The sequence below is a fragment of the Dermacentor albipictus genome, chromosome 9 (assembly GCF_038994185.2).
Source record: "Dermacentor albipictus isolate Rhodes 1998 colony chromosome 9, USDA_Dalb.pri_finalv2, whole genome shotgun sequence".
Classification (NCBI taxonomy): domain Eukaryota; kingdom Metazoa; phylum Arthropoda; class Arachnida; order Ixodida; family Ixodidae; genus Dermacentor; species Dermacentor albipictus.
Genome location: NC_091829.1, coordinates 28191141 through 28212972, shown reverse-complemented (window position 1 = coordinate 28212972; position 21832 = coordinate 28191141). Strand labels below are relative to the sequence as shown.

Here is a 21832-nt window from a genome sequence, read left to right as displayed (position 1 = left end):
GCAATGCATCACAAAAGCTCGTGAGGAACCTGGCTATAAAGTATCATCACAGAACACCTATATATGGCATCATGCAGTCGAAAGATTAGCTACGCGTTGTAGATGCACATCAAACGCAAAGACGAAGTATACTTACGAGAAGCAAAAGCCCGAAAAATAAGCGATCCACCGCTTCGTGCACTCCGAGCCTGCCATATGCCATATTATGCCGCCAAAAAGGCCAGATGTGACATCACGGACGTGAAAAAACAAAGACCGGATGTGGCGTCCCGGACGTGACGTTTGGGTGAACCTAACGCTTGCGCTACGTTCACCGGGTGAACGCAGACACTTTCGAAGGAAAGTGTCTGCGTTCACCCGGTGAACGCAGCGCAAGCGTTAGGTTCACCCAAACGTCACGTCCGGGACGCCACATCCGGTCTTTGTTTTTTTACGTCCGTGATGTCACATTTGGCCTTTTTGGCGGCATAATATGGCATATGGCAGGCTCGGAGTGCACGAAGCGGTGGATCGCTTATTTTTCGGGCTTTTGCTTCTCGTAAGTATACTTAGTCTTTGCGTTTGATGTGCATCTACTACGCGTAGCTAATCTTTCGACTGCATGATGCCATATATAGGTGTTCTGTGATGATACTTTATAGCCAGGTTCCTCACGAGCTTTTTTTGTGATGCATTGCAGGGACCGCCAGACCGGCCAGCCAGTGCTACAGTGTCCTAATGCAGAGAACGTATATTACACGGAACTGCGCTCCTTCAGAGTTATTTAGAGTCTTTGTCAGAAGCACGTAACAGTAACATTACTTGGTTACGGTGCTGCTACATGGCAGAATATTTGAATGGCAGATGCCCCGAGTGCGGCATGTAAGTACGTACGTACGCGCGCTTGTTTAGCCTAAATAAGAGTTTCTATTGTTCCCCAATGGAAATGCACATTCCTGATGCATGGTTCAGATCTGCCGGCTAAGGGCGGTAGTGAATAAAGTCACCAAATTGCGGCCTCGTTGCGGTCTCGCATTGCGGCCTCATTGCACGGTCGGGAAAAATTGCTTTAGAACCAAAATTTCGCTGCGCTGTCAGTAGCCATTCACTGATAAGCTTTCTCCGCAGCGTAATGCTCAGTGCAGATGTGATGGGGGTTGTGTGTGCGGTCGGAATGTGACCGATATTCCTGAACGCAGTGTCATTCAGCGATGTGCACAGCTGTGGCTGATTGTAGAATGTGGGCTGTGACAGGAGTGATGGGGACCATGCTCCTGCCTCGGCCAAGGTTGCAGCGATTTCAGAGCTGCAGGGAGCGCCCAGGCAGAACCTAATCTCGGCCCTATGCTGCAGCTCCAGCTTCTTGAGACGGGCACGTGGTAGTGCCACGAGTGGGAGGACGTACCGCAGGCGTGAGGTGGCTACTGCATGGTACAGCCGCAGAGCCCACCTAGTGGTGCAGCTCTGTCCTCGGGCAACGAGCTGGGAGACTGCCTTGTGGACCCGGAGGACCTGGACATGCAGGGTCTTGACAGCAGGCAGCCAGGTCAGCCGGTGATGAACGTGTAGCCCCGGGTACGTCACTGCCGGGCTTCAAGGTCGCCTTCCAGTTGCAGCTGTGCAGCGGGCAGTGGAGCAGCATGGCCTCCGTCTTCCTTGCCGAGATGGCAAGGCCAATGCAGCTCAGGTAAGCAGCGGCGGTGTCGAGGGCTCTTTGCAGAGCCGAGCGCGCACTGCTGTGGCTGTGTGGTGGATTTCGCACACATAGGGCGATGTGGTCCGCGTTGATGGAGGTATTCACGTGGTTGTGGGGGTCACTCTGCAGGACAGCAGGCAGTCGGGCCAGGTTGAACAGGAAAGGGCTCACCACTGATCCTTGTGGGACGCCCTCTACCAAATAGGTCCAGGGCCTGCTGAACGACTGGATAGGGCAGGGCGTCAAAGGCCCCCTTCATGCCGATAAGCACCAGGAGCACGGCGTCACCGCAGGCCTTGGCCTCTTCCAGCGTGGAGACCACGTCCACGATGGAGTCCGCACTGCATCAGCTCCGCCGGAAGCCTATCTGCTCATCGGCCAGAAAGCAATGGCCTCCATCAGCTTGCAAGCAGCAGAGGTGAGTGAGACTGGCCAATAGGAGCTCACGTTTTTCAGCCGGCCTTCAGGATGGGGGCCACGTAGGCTGTGCGCCATGACTCCGGCACCTGCCCTGACTGCCAGATGTTTAAGCAGTCAAGCAGGTGCAGCTGCTCGCTGGCGGCCAGGTTGCGAAGCATTTGGGTTCCTGGTGCACTGGGCTCCTGGTGCACTGCGATGCTTGGAGCTCGTGCAGCGTCAGCGGGTCCTGGTAGATAGCCATAACCTGGCTCGATGGCCACCCTGGGTGGTGAGAGAGAAGGGAAGACGGAAAGGCAGGGAGGTTAACCAGGCTGAGTCCAGTTTGCTACCCTACACGTGGGGAGGGGAATGGGGAGTGAAAGAGGAAGAGAGAGAACTTAAGTGTAGGATGTCTATAGTCGGGCACTCAAGTCTGTTGCCCTCAGGCAGCGAAAAAGCACTCGGACTGCTTTCTGGGCCAGTGAACTGTGAGGCCAGGCTCCCAAGACTGGATGACAGGCCATTTACAGAAGCGAAGACCCTGTGTGGTGGTTGTGCAGGCAGCTAGGCAGGCTGACGGAAGGCTGCCCTACCTTCAGGATGGCTGCAATGCGTGGTACAGCCAGCGCAAACTGGTTGGCGAGGAGCTCCGCAAGGGCCTCTTCGCTGATGCTCAGCGTGATGGCCACGGCGAGGACAGGTTGTAGGCTTCCTCTCCTGCTGGTGAGGGATTTGAGCAGTCTCCAAGCCAGGGGTCCCCTGGACCTGCCCTCGATGGCAGAGCAGAGGCTCCTCCTGCGCCGGGCTTGGCGTCTGCAACGGGCATCTGCACGTCTGTACTCGGTCCAATGCTCTGCCTTGCCCGTCCGGATTGCTCCACGCTCCATACGGCGCCTGGAGGCACGAATGTTGAGCAGGTGGAGGTCCGGAGCGGGGGTATCTGGTTGGGTAGAGCACTGAACGGTGGCAGCCTGAGCACAATCCACGATGGCGCTCAGGAAGTCACGGCCATCGTCCAACTTGCTGCAGTGCTTCCGGAACAGGGACCAGTCTGTGACGTAAGTTCTTGACCTAGGCCTTCTCCCAGACCTGGGGCTGATCACAATAGGGAAGTGGTCAGACCCCCATTTGTCCGAAGTTGTGGCCCAGGAGTAGGAGCACTGCTCAGTGTTGAGGGAGAGGTCAATGGCCGTGCGAGCTCTGCGGTAGACGTAGGTGGGCTCCCTGGTGTTCCAAGGTCAGCAGGCCAGCTCAGCTGATGGCATCTGTGAGGCCTTTGCCTCAGCGGGTGCAGCTGCGGCTTCCCCAATCCGTGTGGTGTGCGTTGAAGTCACTGCACAGGACTGCATGCCCACCAAGGCGAACAGCCAGCTGGATGAGGCTGGAGGGATCCCACGGCTTTCCTGGACGGATGCAGATGCTCGCCACAGCCGTGTCCTGGCTGCCAAGGCGTACCACAACGGCGCATGACTCCAAGGGGCCACCGGCGATGTCAGCAACAGGTAGAACAGCACGCGCCAGGGTGCTGCGGACATAGATTGCCGTGCGTGGCTTTCCTGGCTTATGGACTCCATCTAGGCAGGGTGCCGCAGTGCAACTGCGTGTGGCACAGGTGGTGGCACCCGAGTAGTCGGGAAGCCGTAGGTTCTCGGCCACGGCATGTCTCCAGCAGTGCGAGTACCGTATAGTGCAGAATATAGGTTGAGGTTTTTTCCCAAAAATATTACTAAAAGTTCACCCCTTGACTTACATACCGGCCCTTGGCACAGCATGAATAGTCGTCTGGCAGCATGTCTGGAGCGCAGACCTTTCGGCATCCACATTGTTATCGCCCCCTTGGTGACGGACGCGGCCCAACACGCGGGCGCTGTGCGGTTCTTTATTCTGACGAAGTTCTTTATTCTATGGCGCAGTGCACCCGGAGCTCAAAGACAGGGTGGCGGATTTTGTCCGCGAGCATCGTGCCAGATCTTTGCCAGTCACAGCAGAACTCATCTGCATCAAAGCTATTGAGATCGCCCGAGAATCCGGACTGCCCAAGGAACAATTCAAGGGCTCCATTTATTGGGTTCGTCGCTTCATGCAACGCAAGGGATTCGCACTTCGACAGCGCAAATCAATCTGGCAGAAGCAGCCAGAGGCATACGAGGACGAGTTGGTCGAATTCCAGCGCTATGTTATCGGTCTCCGGCAGCAGCATGGCTACATGTTGGTACAGATCGGCAACGCTGACGAAATGCCGGTGTGGTTCGACATGCCGTCGCTCACCACAGTGTGCGAACGCGGCACAAAAGAAGTCGAGCTTCTTTCTACGGGGAACGAGCATTCACGGTGATGCTCGCGTGTACTGCAGATGGCAGAAAGCTGCCCCCATACATAATATTCAAGAGGAAGATGCTGCCGAAAGAGGCTTTCCCACGGGATGTCGTTCGCGTGAATGAAAAGGGCTATATGGACGAGGCCCTCATGCTCAATTGGATTAAGACCGTCTGGAATCGGCAACCAGGGGCACTCTTGCGGTGTCCGAGCATGCTCGTCTTGGATGCCTTTCGCGGGCACTTGACCGCAGGATTGAAGCTGGCACTCTGCGACGGGAGGACGGAACTCGCCGTCATTCCGGGAGGCATGACGTCATGACTTCAGCCACTGGACGTCGTGCTCAACAAGCCTGTTAAAGAACGTGTCCGTGAACAATATAATCAGTGGATGGCCGGCGACAACCTGATGACCCCAACCGGCCAGCTGCGCAGGCCGCCTATCGTCACTGTGGCCACATGGGTGTCGCAGGTTGTGCTCGCTGCCCGACGATACGGTGGTGTGGGCATTCAAGAAGTGTTGCATAAGCAAGAAGTGTTGCAAAATTTTTTGCATAAGCCAGGAACGCACACAGGAGTCCAAAGAACTTTGTCACCAGTAGAAAAAGTTACAGCACAGTGGGTCGAGTCGTAACGAAACTTGCGAGCGTCCTGGGAGACGTCGGTGTTAAGCGGGGCGAGGCGTCTGCACTCTGCGAGGCGAGACACAAACTGTTCCAAGAAAGGAACTGATGGGGGTACAGGAGTCGAAAGGAATGATACATCAAGAATGAAACTTGGTGAACAGCCATAGATGAAGAAAAAATGTTAAAATCCAGTGGTACGTTGCGTAGCCATGTTATAGGCGAATGTCATGCACGACAGGATTGCATCCCCGTTCGTGTGGCCAGAGTAGATGTACAGTCGCATGCAATATGACTTGCAACACTCTTGTTCGTTGTTGAAGGGGCTCCACGGCTGCGCAGCAGCTCTGACATTCGAAATAGCGGTTTAATAGACACCACTAATTGAAGCTGTGTTTCGGTCTGGAACTTACCATGTGTCTGCACAGCCGTACAGCCTTGGAACCCCTTCGACCACGGGCACCGGTGTTGCAATTCATATTGCACGTGACTGTACATTGCAATCATCAAGCTGTTGGTCTGCGGATGGTAACTGGAAGTCGTCTTGCGAATTGTGTTAGAGGCGCACAGAACTTCGGTAAGGATAGAAGAGAGGAAGACTGCTGCGGTCACTGAGGAGAACGCGCGGAGCGCTGCGGTGTAAGATAATGTTGTGTAGAAAGAAATCGGCGACTTCAGCAGCAGTCCAGGATGGTAGAGATGCTGTCTCCGCATAGCGTGTTGGATGGTCTATGGCCGTTGCAATCCAACGATTTCCATGTGAGGTCATGGGAAGAGGACCGTACAAGTCTATTCCAACTACTTCAAAAGGCGAAGCGGGACAAGGCAGAGGTTGTAAAGAGCCAGAAGGAGCTGTTGGGTTTGCTTTGACAATGAACGCAGGGTGCAACATACTTCGCAACGGCTGAAGATGGGCCAGGCCGGGAGCAGCAACTTCATATTCTGTTGCAAGTCTTGTGGTAGCCTAGAGGACCAGTCGTCGCATGATCGTGAAAGGCTTCAAGCACCTCACATTGCAGAGAACATGGTATGACCGGGACCCATTTGTTGCCATCGATGTGATAAATGTTGCGATGTAAAACCCCATTGTGCAGCTTGAATTGATTAAGTTGTCGACGAAGTCAGGCGTTTGGAGGCGACGAAGAATCTTCCATGCGTTGGAGAATAGTTCAGCAGTATGGGTCGATGCGTTAGTGGGACACAAGGACAGATGGGCTGTTGTGTCTTAGCCATTCGAGGGCTACAATGGGTAAAGCCGATGAAGAGGACTCAGGACGTACACAATCGCGGAGAGGTTATGGTGAATCGTCATGATTCGGCAGAGGGTAGCAAGAGAGAGCATTGGTGTCTTGATGCTTCTTTGCAGCCCTGTAGGTGACATTGAAATCGTACTCCTGTAGGTGAAGCACACAGCAACCCAGGTGACCTGATAAATTCTTTAGCGATGAAAGCCAGCACAGTGTGTTATGGTCTGTAACAACTGTGAAATGGCGGCCATGAAGACATGGGTGAAATTTTTGCACGGCCCAACAGCAAAGCACTCCTGCTTGGTTATGGTGTAGTAATTTTCTGCACTGGTTAGTGCACGACTAGCCTAAGCAATTACTCGTTTGTGGAATGTGTTGTCGCATTGTAGTAGAATGGCACCGAGACTGACTGCTAGCGTCGGTGTGAAAGATGGTGGGCGCGGTTGGATCAAAGTGGCGCAGTACTGGGTCTGACGTCAGGGCATGTTGCAAAAGCAGGAAAGCATGTTCACATTCGTCGGACGAAACAAAGGGTGCATTACTGGGGAGGAGTTGATGGAGCGGGGACGTAAGTGTAGCGAAGTTGCATATGAAGTGCCGGAAGAAGCAAGTCCAAGAAAACTGTGCATGTCTTTTTGACGCAGTGGACACAAAATTCGAGGATGGCAGTAAGCTTCTCGGGGTCCGGACGAATACCTTCTTTGCAGACTATGTGCCCCAGAACTTTGATGGCCTTGCTGGCCAAACTGCATTTGTGTGTGTGTGTGTGTGTGTGTGTGTGTGTGTGTGTGTGTGTGTGTGTGTGTGTGTGTGTGTGTGTGTGTGTGTGTGTGTGTGTGTGCGCGCGCGCGCGCGTGTGCGTGTGTTGAGCTGCAAACCAGCATTTGCAAGACAGGCAAGGACTTCATCAAGATGTTGCAAATGTTGTGAGAACATGGTTGAAAACACAATGTCGTCGAGATAGCACAGACAGGTTTTCCATTTCAAGCCGCACAACACTTGTCGATCATGCGTTCGAATGTGGCAGGCACATTGCAGAGTCCAAAAGGCATCGCACTGAACTCGTAGAGCACATCAGGGGTAGCAAATGTCGTTTTTGCTTTGTCGGATTTGGACATCGGTATTTGCCAGTAGCCTGGTCTAAAGTCAAGGCTATAAAAATACTCAGCACCATGGAGTGAATCTAGTGCATCATCCATCCGTGACACGGGGTGAACATCTTTGCGCACGATTTTGTTCAGCGCACGGTAACAGACGGGTTATAGCGCCGAAAAAACACAACACAGAGCAAGCGAGACGGGTTGCGCCTGTCCCGTCTCGCTTGCTCTGTGTTGTGTTTTTTCGGCGCTATAACCCTCTTCTGGTAACAGACGCAAGAACACACTGAGCTGTCTTCGTGACAATTGCAACGACATGAGTGTCAACAGCTCAAGTGACAGTTGATCCACGAGGCAACAGTTGGGGTTCGATTTGGTTTATTGCAGTAAGCAATGCAGACCTCTCAGAGAAGCGAATAAGGCCAGGGGTAATCAGAATTGCTCGAGATAGGGTATGGTCATAGGGTAGAATGAATACGCCGCCATCCACAATGTTACAGGAGTTGACACCTATAATCTTTTCTCTAGGTGGCCAAAGAACGTAATCGGAAGAGGTGACGAGACGAATGCATTCTTCGTGGTTAGGAAGAGAATTGCCAGTGGCATCATCCAGTTGTGTGAGGTGCTGACGACAAGAGATAGAAGCAAACGCCAAAGATAAGAAGTCCCACCCCAAGATGAGTTCATGGGTCACTCACGAAATACCGCAAAAACAATGTGGTGAAGAATTTAGTCTATGGACACACGAACAGGACACGGTGCGATTGGACGAATAATAACCTTGGCCGCTGCACAAAGAGAAAGGCCGGAGTAAGGCAATTCTTGTGTTTTATAGAGTCCCAAACAGTCACATGGCAATAATCGCCAAGCGTCTTGTAACATGGAGCCACCTCAGAATTGCGCCAAACAAAGATGATGGATGCAGCCAGTCTTGCCAGATAACTACATTTTGACTATTCTGTATTGTTTGCATTTTTTGTGTAAAAGGAATTGTCGCAGAGAGTTTTATCTTCAGTGGCCTTCATTTGACGTCATCTGCTACAACTAGCACATAAGTTAACTCCATAGCACCACTAGGATGGAGACATTGTGTCGTGGGGTGCTTCCTTAAAAGTGGACAAGAAGATTCTAAAGGAAAAGTGTGAGATGGTCACAGTAATAACCAAGGCATTTGGCATGGGAATGACCCAGCTATGAAAGTATTATCAGATGTGGACAAGCATATAATACTAAATGGCGCCTTGCACGAGTCCCAAGTGTCAAATGTAATGAGTATTGTGCATTGAAAGGGCCAAAAATGTTTTGTACATGCAAGGGAACACTATGGGCATTTGATAACAGTTGCTTAGATGTACTACATTAACAGGAACCAAACGAACTCCCTTAGACATAAGCATGCAGCAAATTCAAGGACTAGGTGAAGCTTCAAAGAAGTAACTGCATTTCATGTAGGATAGGTGTGAATGACCTTTGTGCACGACATCAGTGACAAAAACACTAAATGAATGCAGTACAGTGTCTGTATCATATCTTGTGCAGACCAAACTAGCCTGGAGTTTCAGCGTTCCTTGTCAGTTCATTTAAATAGGCACTACATTGTTCAAAGTGCAATATTGTTCTACAAAACATAATATGCAAGATGTAGCATGCTAACCCTCGTGGCTCAACAACTACTGAACCGAAACCTCAATGAGCAGTGAAGCTTCCTTGTAATTTTCATCGTAACCATACTTTCGCTCTTGAAAGTGAACCTCTTTAGTGAATTTGCTTGTGTATTAATTTTTCTTTAGGCAAGTATTTTTTATACATGTTAATGTCTCAATCCTGCTTTTTCTTTCCGGGGCTAAAACAAAATGCCTCTTATTTCACTTTGATCTTTTGACCTAGGAAGCCATCATCTGGTGCTGTGTACAGCAAGCACATGCTTCGGGCAAGGAGGGAGCCAGCACCATATCTACATCAGCAAGAACCTCGGTGCTCAAAATAAACATTTTCTGTGCAAATACCTGTCTTTTTATACTTCCAGCATGAATTAATAAGTTTCTTTTGCCTTCACATGCAGGAAGGTTTATAGGAATAAATAGTGACTGTTGAATGCCCAGGAAAAGCCTTGAAGCCATTCTACTTGTACAGTGATAAAGTACATGTGTACTTGAACTTGATAGTACAGAAACGAAAGGCAAAGTAACAGGCAAAATGCTCGGGGCAGCAGTCGTATAAATGGTAGATGAACACAGCTAATTGTGCTGTCCAGTTTCATTCAGTTTGACCAAATGTTGCAAGAATTGCCTTCAATATGAATCATTCAGTTTAGCCAGCTAAAGTCGAACTCGTACAAACTTTGGAATGTCTGCTGGGAATTTTAGCATAAATGGTATGTGTGCATCCTTCAGCAGCACCACAAGCCCAGTAAGGTTTTTGCATTACTGTCCCCCCTCCCTTGGGGTTATTGCAGTGTCTACTTCAAGTGCTTGAGGGTATAATGGAAAATGACTCCATTCTCCAATGAGAAGGCTATATAAATATGCAGGACAAGAGCTTGTAGGCCTGGTTATAAGCATGAATTAGATATGTATAGACCAAAGGCAATATGAATACAATATGTTAAATTGCATCCATATGTGGGAACTGCCCACATGAAAGGAAAGAAAGTGCAATACTTGCAACCTACCAACATAAACATCAGTCTAGGGAAGGATTCTGTAAGAATCCACTAAGTGGACTGTTTCAGCACACACTGATTAGGTAGAGCTATAAGCTGGTAGAGCATGTGGCAATCATCACCATGGGCTCTCGTGCTCTATTCATTCAGCGTGTACTGGAATGGACAGTCCACTTAGTCAACACTTACAGACTAGCCCCCTAGGGCTGTGGAAGCACGCAGTATATTAAGCTTAAGTCTGGAGTGCTACCTTCTGCTTATGTGGCAAGTCCTCCTGTTTACCTGTTCCTTTCAACTGAGAGCTGAGCACTGCCTAGGTTAAGTCAGAAAAAGCAACCAGCGTCCATAGAATTCAAACTATTACTATTTGCCCTATATAAGGGGACAGTGAAGCCTAAAATGACACTTGACTTGGGCCATATTTTTCGCGATATGCCCGAGAATATTGGGATTTCCCATCAATTTTACCCTTCCTACATCACATAGTGAACAACCTGAAAACTTAACACTGTTGCGCAGAGCGATAAAGGGTCAGGATTTGAGCGAGAAAACAACACATGACACCTGAGCGCAAACTATGAACTGGTTTATTTTTCTGCAAGTGAAGCGTACATAAAGCCTACACGCATGCACAGGAGTCCTCTTCCCGGTCTACCTACACCCTCTATTGTCAGTGATTATGCTAATCTCTTTATTGCTGAGTGAATTAGACGGCGGGCTGACACATGAGCCCTGTGGGTCCACCTTGAGGTTGTATGCTTCCACGACTTGTCTTTTCCTTTGGTTCCTACTTTTCAGCAGAATCATTGCCTTGTGATAATCACCAGTTGATAGTTTGTGCTCAGGTGTCGATTGTTTTCTCGCTCAAGTCCTGTCCCTTCGTCACTCCGCACAACAGTGTTAAGTATGTTGAACCAACTAGCACACTGCACAATTTTCCTGATCGTGAAAACAATTGTAAACTAAAGTCCGTGAGAAACAAAGTGTTCTGTCATGACATACAGATTTATGCATGATCACTTTGCTATATAAAAATACAATTTTAGCCAATGTTAACGAAGAGCTTCACTTCTGGAGTTCACTTAAATAATGTCTGTGATGCATTGTGACAGTACGAGGTCCTGGAGATCCTACTGTGGAGATATGTCAACATTGAGCCTATTCCTGTTTAATGTATGGATAGATGCCTTCACGAAGAGTTGGAGAAACTGCACAATACAATGTTTTATATCACATGTAATAATTATGCTGTGATAAAGTGTACACGCTGAGCTTAATGTTTTAGAAAAGCTCATGAAAAGGCTCCAGAATAGGTATGATGGATAGGCAACCTTTTATTTGGCTCTCTTCATAGTGAAATCTAGACGCATCACCTCAGCCACACTTAGTAAAATCTGTGGGCTCATACTGCCCATGCCTTTACTGCACAAGTTGCCTTGGTGCTCCCAGTCTTGACAGGTAACACTTAAGCACACTCTCATGCACGTGTTTGTTCCAAAGCTACAGCTGCTAACTAAAGTAACTCCCACATGCGATTCTGTAACTCTAGACCTAACTGCAAAAACGCATGCAGTACTACGAGTTTGGCATGGAGTCCACATGACATGTGCACAACTTCAAATTTCGTATAGGCAACAGATAACTGGTAACCTGTTAGAGTAACAAAATGGATGCCAAGGAAAATTCACCCAAAGCCTTAGGCAGGAAAATGAGGTGTTGTGATGAGATAAATAGCAATCGCATTTGATCGACTGACTAAAAGCTGGCAGGGGTATTGCATTTGACATGATTGAAATGAGCTGCAGCATGGCATGGTAACTGTGGCAGCCTTTACAATGCCGCGCTCTCTGAATTACACTTATGTGCATCCATATGCTGCAGCGACCAACTGTTTTTATTCAAGAAAGCCAGGTTTGTGGTTCAGCACACAGCATACGCTGGCAAACTCACTGATGAGTCAACTCCCTGAGATCATCCCACGAGTCTGAGTGAGCCCAGCTGAGCAGTATTTTGGCGAGTTTGAGCCCGAGTGAGCTCGGCTGAGTGGTATATTCTTATGAGTTCAAGTGAGCAGCTAATTATAATTTTGGCGAGTCTAAATAGTGAGTTCCGATTATTTTGCCAACATATATATGGTCCGTGTACTTTCGAAATTCAGCTACAACACTTGCGCATAGGTTGGAAAATAAGCTTCTCGCCAAGTGACTACTGCATAAATGTTCATAGAGCTAGCGAAGAACGATACGCCTTAATGATGCAGCGTGCCGCGCGGGATGCATGTGTGCAGCGTGCCAGTGGATGGGTGCGTGTTTGGGAAATTAGGGGGTTTCGACCCATCCACAGATAATTTACATAATACCTTTCTCCATAGTGTATTATTGCGATAGCAATTTTTGGACACCCTAAGCGAATTTTCGCCATCGCCTTGATGTTTGGTTTAAAGTCCAAGTGTGACAAAAATTATAGTGCTCCGTTGCATCCCACATGCTGGGGTTAATTGCGAATGAAAGGGTGCGATTGTGAGCCGAGAAGGATGGCAGCTTTATGCGCGCTGTCCACGTCCCGTGATCAAGTGCGCGCTAGGGTCAGAGAGCGCGCGACGTCTCTTGCCCGGCCGTGCCCGTGCATATGGCTGTCCGCGCGCAGCAGAGTGCATATACACGGCCCGCGCGTGCCACATTTTTTAAAAGTAATTTGCGGCCGGTGTAAAGGCGGCAAGCCGACGTGGCTGCTGGTTTCACGAGTGTCAATTGGAAGTAGCGATATCTAAGTTTCGGGCGAAACTTAGAGAACAGTGACTTCCTTAGAGGGGCCAAAATTTTGGGGCGCATGAGCGGCACGTATAGTAGAATGCAGTGTTCCATTGTAAAAAAAAAAAAATGATGTAACAAAATAGAGTGCTGAGTGTTACGTCTTTGTTACGTCAAGGTTCAACAAAAATTAAGCGCTGGAAATCAGCGCTGGACGCACATGCAACTCCTTACTCCACACTGAAAACATTTGAGAAAACATTTTTTTTAATACTTTGTACATTTGTATAAATACCTGCGGATATTCCTCTGGTTTAGCCTTTTTATGTGCTGCCTACTTAACTTACTGACGCAGCATACGTATCATTGCGAAATATATAATTTTTCGCTTTTAGAAAAAGCATCAAGTTATTGAATTTTGCGAACAGAAAAAAAATTGCAACTTCCAATATAGCGCGCTTCCTAGGCTATTATATAGCTACAATGTTCAAGGAACGTACTGTTTCCATGAGTGGTTTACTCATGCAGTAAGATGTACTGCTCCTACACCTTGTAATAAAAAGCATATGCATCGACACATAGCAGCTGATATTCTTGCTTATTTTCTCATCACAGAGGTAGATGGGGCACATGAACCAATATGCTCACACAAATCAACGTGACCAACTACTGCGGAGACATGGCAACGAATTCTTTGTTTACCTTGTACACCACAAGTGCGAGCTAGGTTTGCGCATTAATTTGACTTCATGAAACCCTATTTATACTGCAGGCTTTACGGCAATGCTTGCATGCAGTGCGGTGAAGCGCTCGACGAAACTGCACATATTATATGATTTGTTTGATATTAACTCGAGATGCAAACGTTTGTGCAGGCAGGCAAGCAATGTTTCCATTCACGCATCGCACCAAAATAGCGAGCATTGATCTGGTTTCATGACATCGTACTTTTTCCACTAGCTTTACGGCAGTGCTTGTGTATAGTGCTGCGAAGCACGACGGAACTGCACGTTATTATACGGTGTGCTTGAAATCCACTCGAGATGCAAACGTTTGTGCAGGCAGGAAACGAATGATTTAATTCACGTAGCACAACACGAGAGCGCGCTCTATGCAGTCCTTTGATTGAATAAAACTCTATTTCTGCCACAGGCTTCACAGCAATGCTTGTGTAGAGGGCTGTGAAGCTCGACGCAGCTGTAACAACATCCCACAGTACACCCGATTTTTACCGAGTTTGTTTTAAAGGGTCCCTCACAGGCTACATAACAAATTTTGGTTATACACTGAAAGTTGTTACGTGCCCTCTAAGAAGTGTTCTACCGCAAGCATTTTTCAAATTGGTTCATTAACAGCAGATAGAGAATGATTGAAGTGCCGCGAACGCATGATTTCAGGAGGCGAGCGTCGCCGCCTATATAAACACTCTCTCGACATTCCCCGTTTCGCCTGTGTAAGCAAATTTCCTTCACTGCGTTCTCCCATACCGGAGCCGAGGGGTCGCGGCGGGTATACCCTGCCGTCTTCTTTTTTTCACCGTCACCGGCACACTTCCGGTGACGGTGTCGCGCGAGCTGTTGCGCTTGTCTCGTTTCCTGTAGCGGACGATAGTGCGCGCTCTACACGAGAACACGTGATTAGCGGTATAAGTCAGTGCCCCAGCACTGAGGCAAACGCGAGAGGATAAAAGAGCATTCATGATCGCAATGCCGGAACACATGTAGACAATGACGTATAGTTTCGTTCTCTGCGCGCGTGCAAACGTCGGGAAAAGGAGACGAAACGGAAATTCATCTCTCTTGCTACAGTGCGAAGTAAAACAAAAGCACCCAGACATTTGGGTTGTATTTTTCATTATTTCTCTAAACTTTAATTAGTTCACTGCAGCAACAGATTCAACAAATAACTGATGCTGCCTTGAATCTAAGTCACGTGTCACTCTGAGTGCCATCACAGCACAGCCTGTGCTCCTATGCAGCAGCAAAGTTACGGGCATTCATCTGCTTGCTGCTGCGATAACATTATGACACTTTAACTCAGAGGTACGATTTTTGTTGTGTGAGATTATAGATAGCCAGTAGACTACTTGTCTGATGTTAAATGCTATGACCCACTGGCAATCCACGATGCACTCAACGAAAACGTTTTGATGCTGTGTGTGGCGTGACTCACCAGTGACCCACACACAAGAATTCTTGCTCTTGTGTTGCCATCTGAGGTTTGAAATTGCAACTAATATATATTTTTATTGCATTGGACATGGGGTGGCAAGTTTGTTTTGGAGAGTGGAGTGGCGGCGCATTTCTCAGTTGGGTTTCTTGCAAACTTTCGCAGCAGTCTTTGAAATACGTGCCATTGGAATAAGTACCTGCATTTTTCTTGCTACTCCCAAACTTTTCAGCGTGTCTAATAGATAGATCCTCATGCCCCTTACGGATGCAAAAAAAAAGCACAATGCAGAGGAAACAAATAAACTTAGTTTTGGGCCAGAAGAATGCACCAGCAACTTCGCGATCACCAGCGGATGAGTCAAGTGCTTCAGTGTCAGATGTTCAGCAGTGGACAGTGAAATCAGTGACAAAGATAGTGTTTACGAACCATCACAGACCTCAGCCGGCATGTCGAATGGAGAGTCAGACCTGACTGATGATTCTGAGGTGAATGATTCAGGATACAATGCTCTCATTTCTCTCAGCCCATCTCTAGAGAAATGGACACCGGCAACAACCACTTCGCCTAGTGTGACACCACACTCTAGGCCGCCCACTATCAATCAGTTGCCATCTAGCCGTTATGCCCCATCTTTATGTTCACTGTTTATTACGGATGACATTTGGCAAATGATGGCCAATGAAACAAACAGGTTGACACAACAAGTGTTGAAGTCAACTACTCCTAAATCTAAATCACGCTTGAAAAATTGGACGGAAACCAATGCCAAAGAAATTAAAGCATTTATTCAAATACTGATTTGTATTGGTCTCCTCCGTCTTCCTACTCCCAAATCTAAATCAAAGTTGAAAAATTAGATGGAAACCAATCTCCAACAAACGAAAGCATTTGTTGGAATACCAATCTCGTCCATCTTCCTATCCGAGTCACTACTGGGCAAAAAGTAACCTGTATGGTGTTGAACTCATTAATCAAAATATGAGCCGTGACCGCCTTCTCCCTACTTTTGAGGTTCCGGCATTTTGCGGACAATTAACTGGTTGCAGAGTTGCAGGATCATGTCTTTAAGATCCATCCTCTGGTAGAGAAATTGAACCAAAATTTTTGCCACTGTGCTTGAGCCAGGAAAGGAGGTTGTGATAGATGAAACAATAGTGCCATGGTGTGGCAGACTTTCGTTCTTACAGAGTCAGGCTGTTCAAGGCATGTACCAAAGACGGTTACAGGCTAAAGGTTGATGTATATGCCGGAAAGTGTGACTGAACAATTGGCATCGGACATGCCGAAGATGTATGCTTGAAATTCCTGCAAAATTACAAGGAAGTTGTGTGCCCGCTGTCCGTAGACAACTTCTACATGAGCTTGCCGCTCACTTTTCGCCTTCTAAAGGAAGACACTTTCATTCGTGGCACAGTTCGCTCAGTGAGGAAAGGGCTGCCAAAAGATCTCACTGAAGTAAAGGTTGCAAATGGCAGTGTTACCGAACTTCAGTCCAAAAATGGAGTGAAGGCACTGAAGTGGATGGACAAGAGGCCTGTTCTGATACTCACATCTGTCGCCAAATATGAAGCAACTTTGGTGGACAGTGGGAAGAAAACAAGGGACGGTGCACCAATCATGAAACATCAGGCCGGTCTCGATTACAATGCAGCAAAAAAGGGCGTCGACTATAGTGACCAAATGACGTTATACCACAACTGCCTTAGAAAAGGACTCAAGTGGTACAGAAAGGTAGCTGTTGAGTTGCTTGTTGGATGTGTCATCATAAATGCGTGGAACATTCGTGGCATGCTTGAAGGAAACTCTACGCCAATTATAAAATTTCAAGATGAACTGGCTCATTCACTGTTTGGCCCTCGTCAAGACAACATCGAAGAAACTCGTGGTAGAAGTGTCCACATGCTAAGAAAAACTGGCACATCGGCACACGACACTCAGTGGCTCTGCACTGGCTGCTATGCGGCCAACAGTACCAGCAGTAGCCCAAACACTATGGTGAGAGTGAGAAAAGTGACCACTTTCTGTGAATAACGCCCCGGCAAGCCATTCATCTGTTTGTTGTGCTTTAATTCTAAGCACAAGTAACCTGAGAAGCAAGCTAGCTTCAACTGTAAAATGAGTAGGATGAAAACTTCAAGACATGGCTAATGTTCATACTAAATTTTAGCCTTTCTCTAACTAATAAATATTTCTAACACAGGAACTGACTTCTTGTCTTTTTTAATGGCAAGCACTTTGTAGTTCAACATAGGTTTCTAGCATCTTGAATCCATTGAGGGGCTACAGAATGTATTAAAGAAAGCTAAAAATGCATAATGTTGTGCTGAATGTGATCAAGACACATGTACAAGAAACTATAGTCATTAGTTCGATGAGGACAGCAATGTGCTTTAGCAAGTTAGAACTTTGTTACCAACTTGCCCACATTCACATCTTAACAGATTTAACAATGTTTCCACTACGTGGAGAACCTTGATCTACAGTGCTTTTATCATACTGAAGAAGGTTGGTGTTCCTATTATAACACGTGTACTTAAGAAGCTCAATCTCTCAGGATTTCATGTTGTTTTACTTGACATAAGCTTACGAGGCTTACAGATTACGTGCTCGTATCTCAACGTAAACACTTACTTCCTTTTCAATGATTTTCATTTCTGTAAAAGCACAGTAAATTTCGTCAGACGAGAAGTGCAAATGTGTTTTTTATTCTTTCATACTTGGTGCTTGCTATTATACAACTTACTTATATCAACTTGCTTGTTTAGAAAACTCATAAAAAACACTCCTCCCACCTTCTTCTTTCTTCTTTTACTTTCCATTGACTCTGACTTTCATTATGCTAATAAACTTCAGAAGAGCTTGCTCTCAGGCTAGTTTGTACACACTGCTAAGAATGAAAAAAATGGAGAGAAAACGGGACAAGAAAGAAAGGCCTACAGAATGCTGATTTGCGCGCGGCAATCTATATCAAGGACGGGGTGCTGGACCAGGGAAGCTAAGAAGCCGCCACAACAAACTATGGGAGCTAGGTGAATGGCTTCGATGTCCACACAGAAACATAAATATAGGAATGTTATAGAATGCTGTGTCATTCAACAACCCCGTGAATGTTGAAAAGTGGGACAGTGATTAGCTGAAAAGAGTTTCAGAGAGCTCCAGGGAGTGGGGAGGATGATACAGTAAGGGGGCTAGGGTGGTGACACGCATTAAGGGCATCAAGAATTAAGTGAAAAATTATGGAACATAGGGGGATTGTCTCATCACTGCTCGATCGCTCAACACCAGATAGCTGTGGCCAGTTGCCTTAGCTGAGATTCACCTACCCTGTCATAGCATGTGCTGTGCTTGCTGCTTTGCAGTCTTTAGAATAGGCAGGTGTCAGGGAAGCATGCCCATAATGCCTGCAATTAAGTAATAGGCGACTTGCAAAATAGTGCCCGCTCTCTTCCATACACAGCCATGGCTGAACCACTCACTAGCAAATCTGGTAAGAAAATAACGCTGACCTTCACTGTTACTTGGGCTGCAACAAGTCTGGGCTGCAAACAAGAAGACACAAGACAGAGCGCTGTCATGTTTTTAGCACAGTTCACTTTCCTAAGTAATGTACCAACAAGGTCATAATATACATTATATAAATACATCAATTTGTAAACAAAATGTTATTTTTAATATAGTCATTTTTAAAAACAGCACAAGGATGATAGCATAATTTTAGGCGTAGTCTTAGCAATGAAAAACTTTTGTCAGAAGTTAAGCAAAGTTTTGGCAACGTAAAAATGTGCATCCTCATTGCTAAAGCATTCCTGTCCGGGGAGTGCTAGGAGTTTGTCTTGGTGTGATGTAAAACCCTCCACACATTTATATAGTGCTAGAGAGAGAGGTGATGGGGGAGTGGTAGTGACCAGTGGAGAATCCTTCCCTGAAATGAATTTCTGGCTACGTCACTGAATGTCTGCAATGCCTTGTAATAGCAATAGGTCTTGGATGGAAACACTATAGATGATACCAGTGAACCTATTGAGCCTATTCCTGTTTAGTGAGGTGATGTATGTTTTCCCAAAGAATTATAGAAACTGTACAATGGAATGTTTTGTACCACCTGTAATAACCATGCTGTAAGAAAACAGAAAGGCTGAGCTTAGATGTTGTAGGAAATCTCTTAAGAGGCTCAAGGATCGGTAAAGATGACTAACTTCTGTATTCTCCACTCAACCCTCCACCTGGATTCAAATGCACAGCAGCCCCTCTCCTTGACACAGGCGGTTGCTTAGCTTTAATTAAACTTCATGTCAATTACTGTGAAACACAGCGTCGTCTTCAGTCAAGGGGTGGCACTGCGCTCATCTCAGTGGAATGAAGCTTCCAGTCATAGATGGTTTCAGAATACAGGGTAAGTGACCTCACATTTTACTCTCTTCGTCGTGAAATCTAGACACCAAAGCCTCGGTTTGAACAAGTAATGCTTTAAGCGCTCTCTCATGCATATGTTTGCTTTAAGGCAGAGTCAGCTTACTATTTCCTGCTTCTGCCACATGCAAATGACACAAAAATATCTCAATAAAATGATTGTGATTTAAGTGGTACACACTCTCTGCAATGTGATTAAATGTTTGTAATAAAAGAAGCACTACTCATGTGCTGGTCAGCATCTGCAGCATTATGTTCACCAAGATAGCTTTTTTGTCTCAATATATTCAATATTGTTGCAAATTTAAGAGGTTTTGCAGCTAACATGTAGCTGTCAACTTGTGTCTCGAGAACATACAGCTGTAGTTGAGAGGAGCGCTATATTGCATGAGACAAAGGAGCATTTTTAGACTGCTTGTTTTATTTATGTGTGAAAAACAATTGTGAAGGTTTTAATAGCAAAGTAATACAGTAGGTGTTGGCAACGCGAACAAGCCATGCAAAGTGTATGCATTAGAAATGAACTATCCAGATGAGGACCCCCCACCCCACTGATATATGTCAATGCTGTAATATCAAATGCTGTGACATTTAACACATATGGTGACTAAAAAAAAAGGATAACTAAAGCAAGAGCAGCATTAATAAAACAACAATATCAACTGCAAAATTTATACAATTTTTCTCAAAACTTTTATCTTCGCATAAACTGTGGCCTCACACACTGTGGGCACTTTTGCTAACAACCTTCACATTTCACTAGTGCTAATTCTAGCTTCCCTTTAGCTTCTAGCTTGATTCTAGCTTCCAGCTCAACTGCAATGTTTTGAACGTCAGGGCATGTGCAAGTGAAAATTAGTTTGTGATGGCCATGTGGATCCGTTTCTCTGCCTGAATAATAGGGAGAGGAGGGCAATATAATTGCCTTGAGAACTATTAAGCAGAAGCGGCATGGTGGATGAGGAGCAGTGGCCGGAATAAAACATTTCAGGAGTTCAATGTAGTAAGGACAAAGGAGTCATATGATTAACTTCGCAAGAATATGAGGCCATTATAACACTAAGGGAAACAGACTGGCCCATCACACTGAATTTTCAAATATCCTAACTGGTCTAGAACACCTTGCACAGCTGCTGTAATTAGGAAAACAAAAATGTAGCATTGTCGTAAAAAGACAGCTTTTTTGTTTGTTTACTCTGCTATGTTACTGTACACATTATTACTATTACTTTTTTTTCTTTTGGAACAGAAAGTCACCATATGCCTGGAGGTTTTAGATCACCTTCTTGGTGTGCTCCCGATATATGAACAGTTCGAAAACATTAACATTGTTGCTTGGTTTATTGCTCAAGTAGAGCGGCACGTAACGACTGACTACGGAACCAGGCGTGTGAATATGCACACCCTGTATCCAATCAACCCCTATATCAATCAATTTTGTACAATTAGACCTCCATATATTGAACTTTAATGTAACAAACCGTTTTACTTTGCAGAACTTATTTGGTGTGCATATAGAAATCTTCAATTTATTGAATTCTATTTATCTGCAATTTCAATTTACGGAAACTATAAATTCTTCTAAAATTTAAATGAGGATATGTGTTGCATTTGAACTGTAAATTCTATGGACGTACAAGCGCTTTCCGGGAGTAAAGCTTCACGATTTCCTTCCAAAGTTTATTCGACTTAAGGACAAAATTCTGCAGCAAAGTTATAAACGACCACAGGTGACAAGCAGCTGAATGCGAGGTATCTGGTACAGACCCACGGGGGAAAACTTAAAAACCACAATAGCACACATTCAGGCGAGTATGTAAACAGGCGAACTAAGCAGGGAACAAAAACAACACAGCACTGCTTTCATAGGTCCCGAATGATCAGAGTTTCGTCAGAGTTGGTGCAAGCACGCATCCGCAGATAAAACGGGCTCCCACCGTGCATTGACCAATACTTCGAGAGCTGACGCCTACACAATAACCGGGGTAGGTTACAGCACTTGTTTGCGACAACGCAAGTACTTGCAATAGGGGAGACGACCTTCCACAACTCCAGAACATCACAAAAGACCGTTTGCACATGTACTAACCAGCCAAGCAAACTAACCACGGCAGCGAAGACCACTTAAATCGAACATACAACGCAGAAGCACCTCGTAAAGTTTTCACCATAGAGAAAGGTTACACCTTGTTGCACAGACGCTCACAAGAAATTCAAGAAATGTCCATAGCGCACTACCGCCGCCTTTTAAAAATCCAACGGGAGCCAAGCCAAATCAGTAATAAGTTGGCTATTTGGGTGAACGCAACGTACCCGTTAGAACCACCGGGTACGCCCAACGCACTCGTTCGAACCACCGGGTACGCCCAACGCCGGCCCTTTCGAAGCAAACGCGAAAGTGTCTGCGTTCACCCGGTGAACGCAGCGCAAGCGTTAGGTTCACTCAAACGTCACGTCCGGGACGTCACATCAGGTCTTTGTT

The 21832-nt window shown here is 46.5% G+C and overlaps 2 long non-coding RNA genes across 2 annotated transcripts; one reads left to right on the top strand and one right to left on the bottom strand.

The window, feature by feature from the left end:
- Window positions 1–428: 428 nt before the first annotated feature.
- On the top strand, window positions 429–9398 carry LOC139050126 (uncharacterized). Its single transcript, XR_011508801.1, has 4 exons — window positions 429–538; window positions 680–1666; window positions 1805–2093; window positions 9244–9398. It is a non-coding gene; the product is annotated as an uncharacterized lncRNA (long non-coding RNA).
- On the bottom strand, window positions 2103–21584 carry LOC139050127 (uncharacterized). The gene is made up of 3 exons (XR_011508802.1): window positions 21440–21584; window positions 18447–18479; window positions 2103–2356 (listed from the first exon to the last, which is right to left on the bottom strand). It is a non-coding gene; the product is annotated as an uncharacterized lncRNA (long non-coding RNA).
- Window positions 21585–21832: the final 248 nt, after the last annotated feature.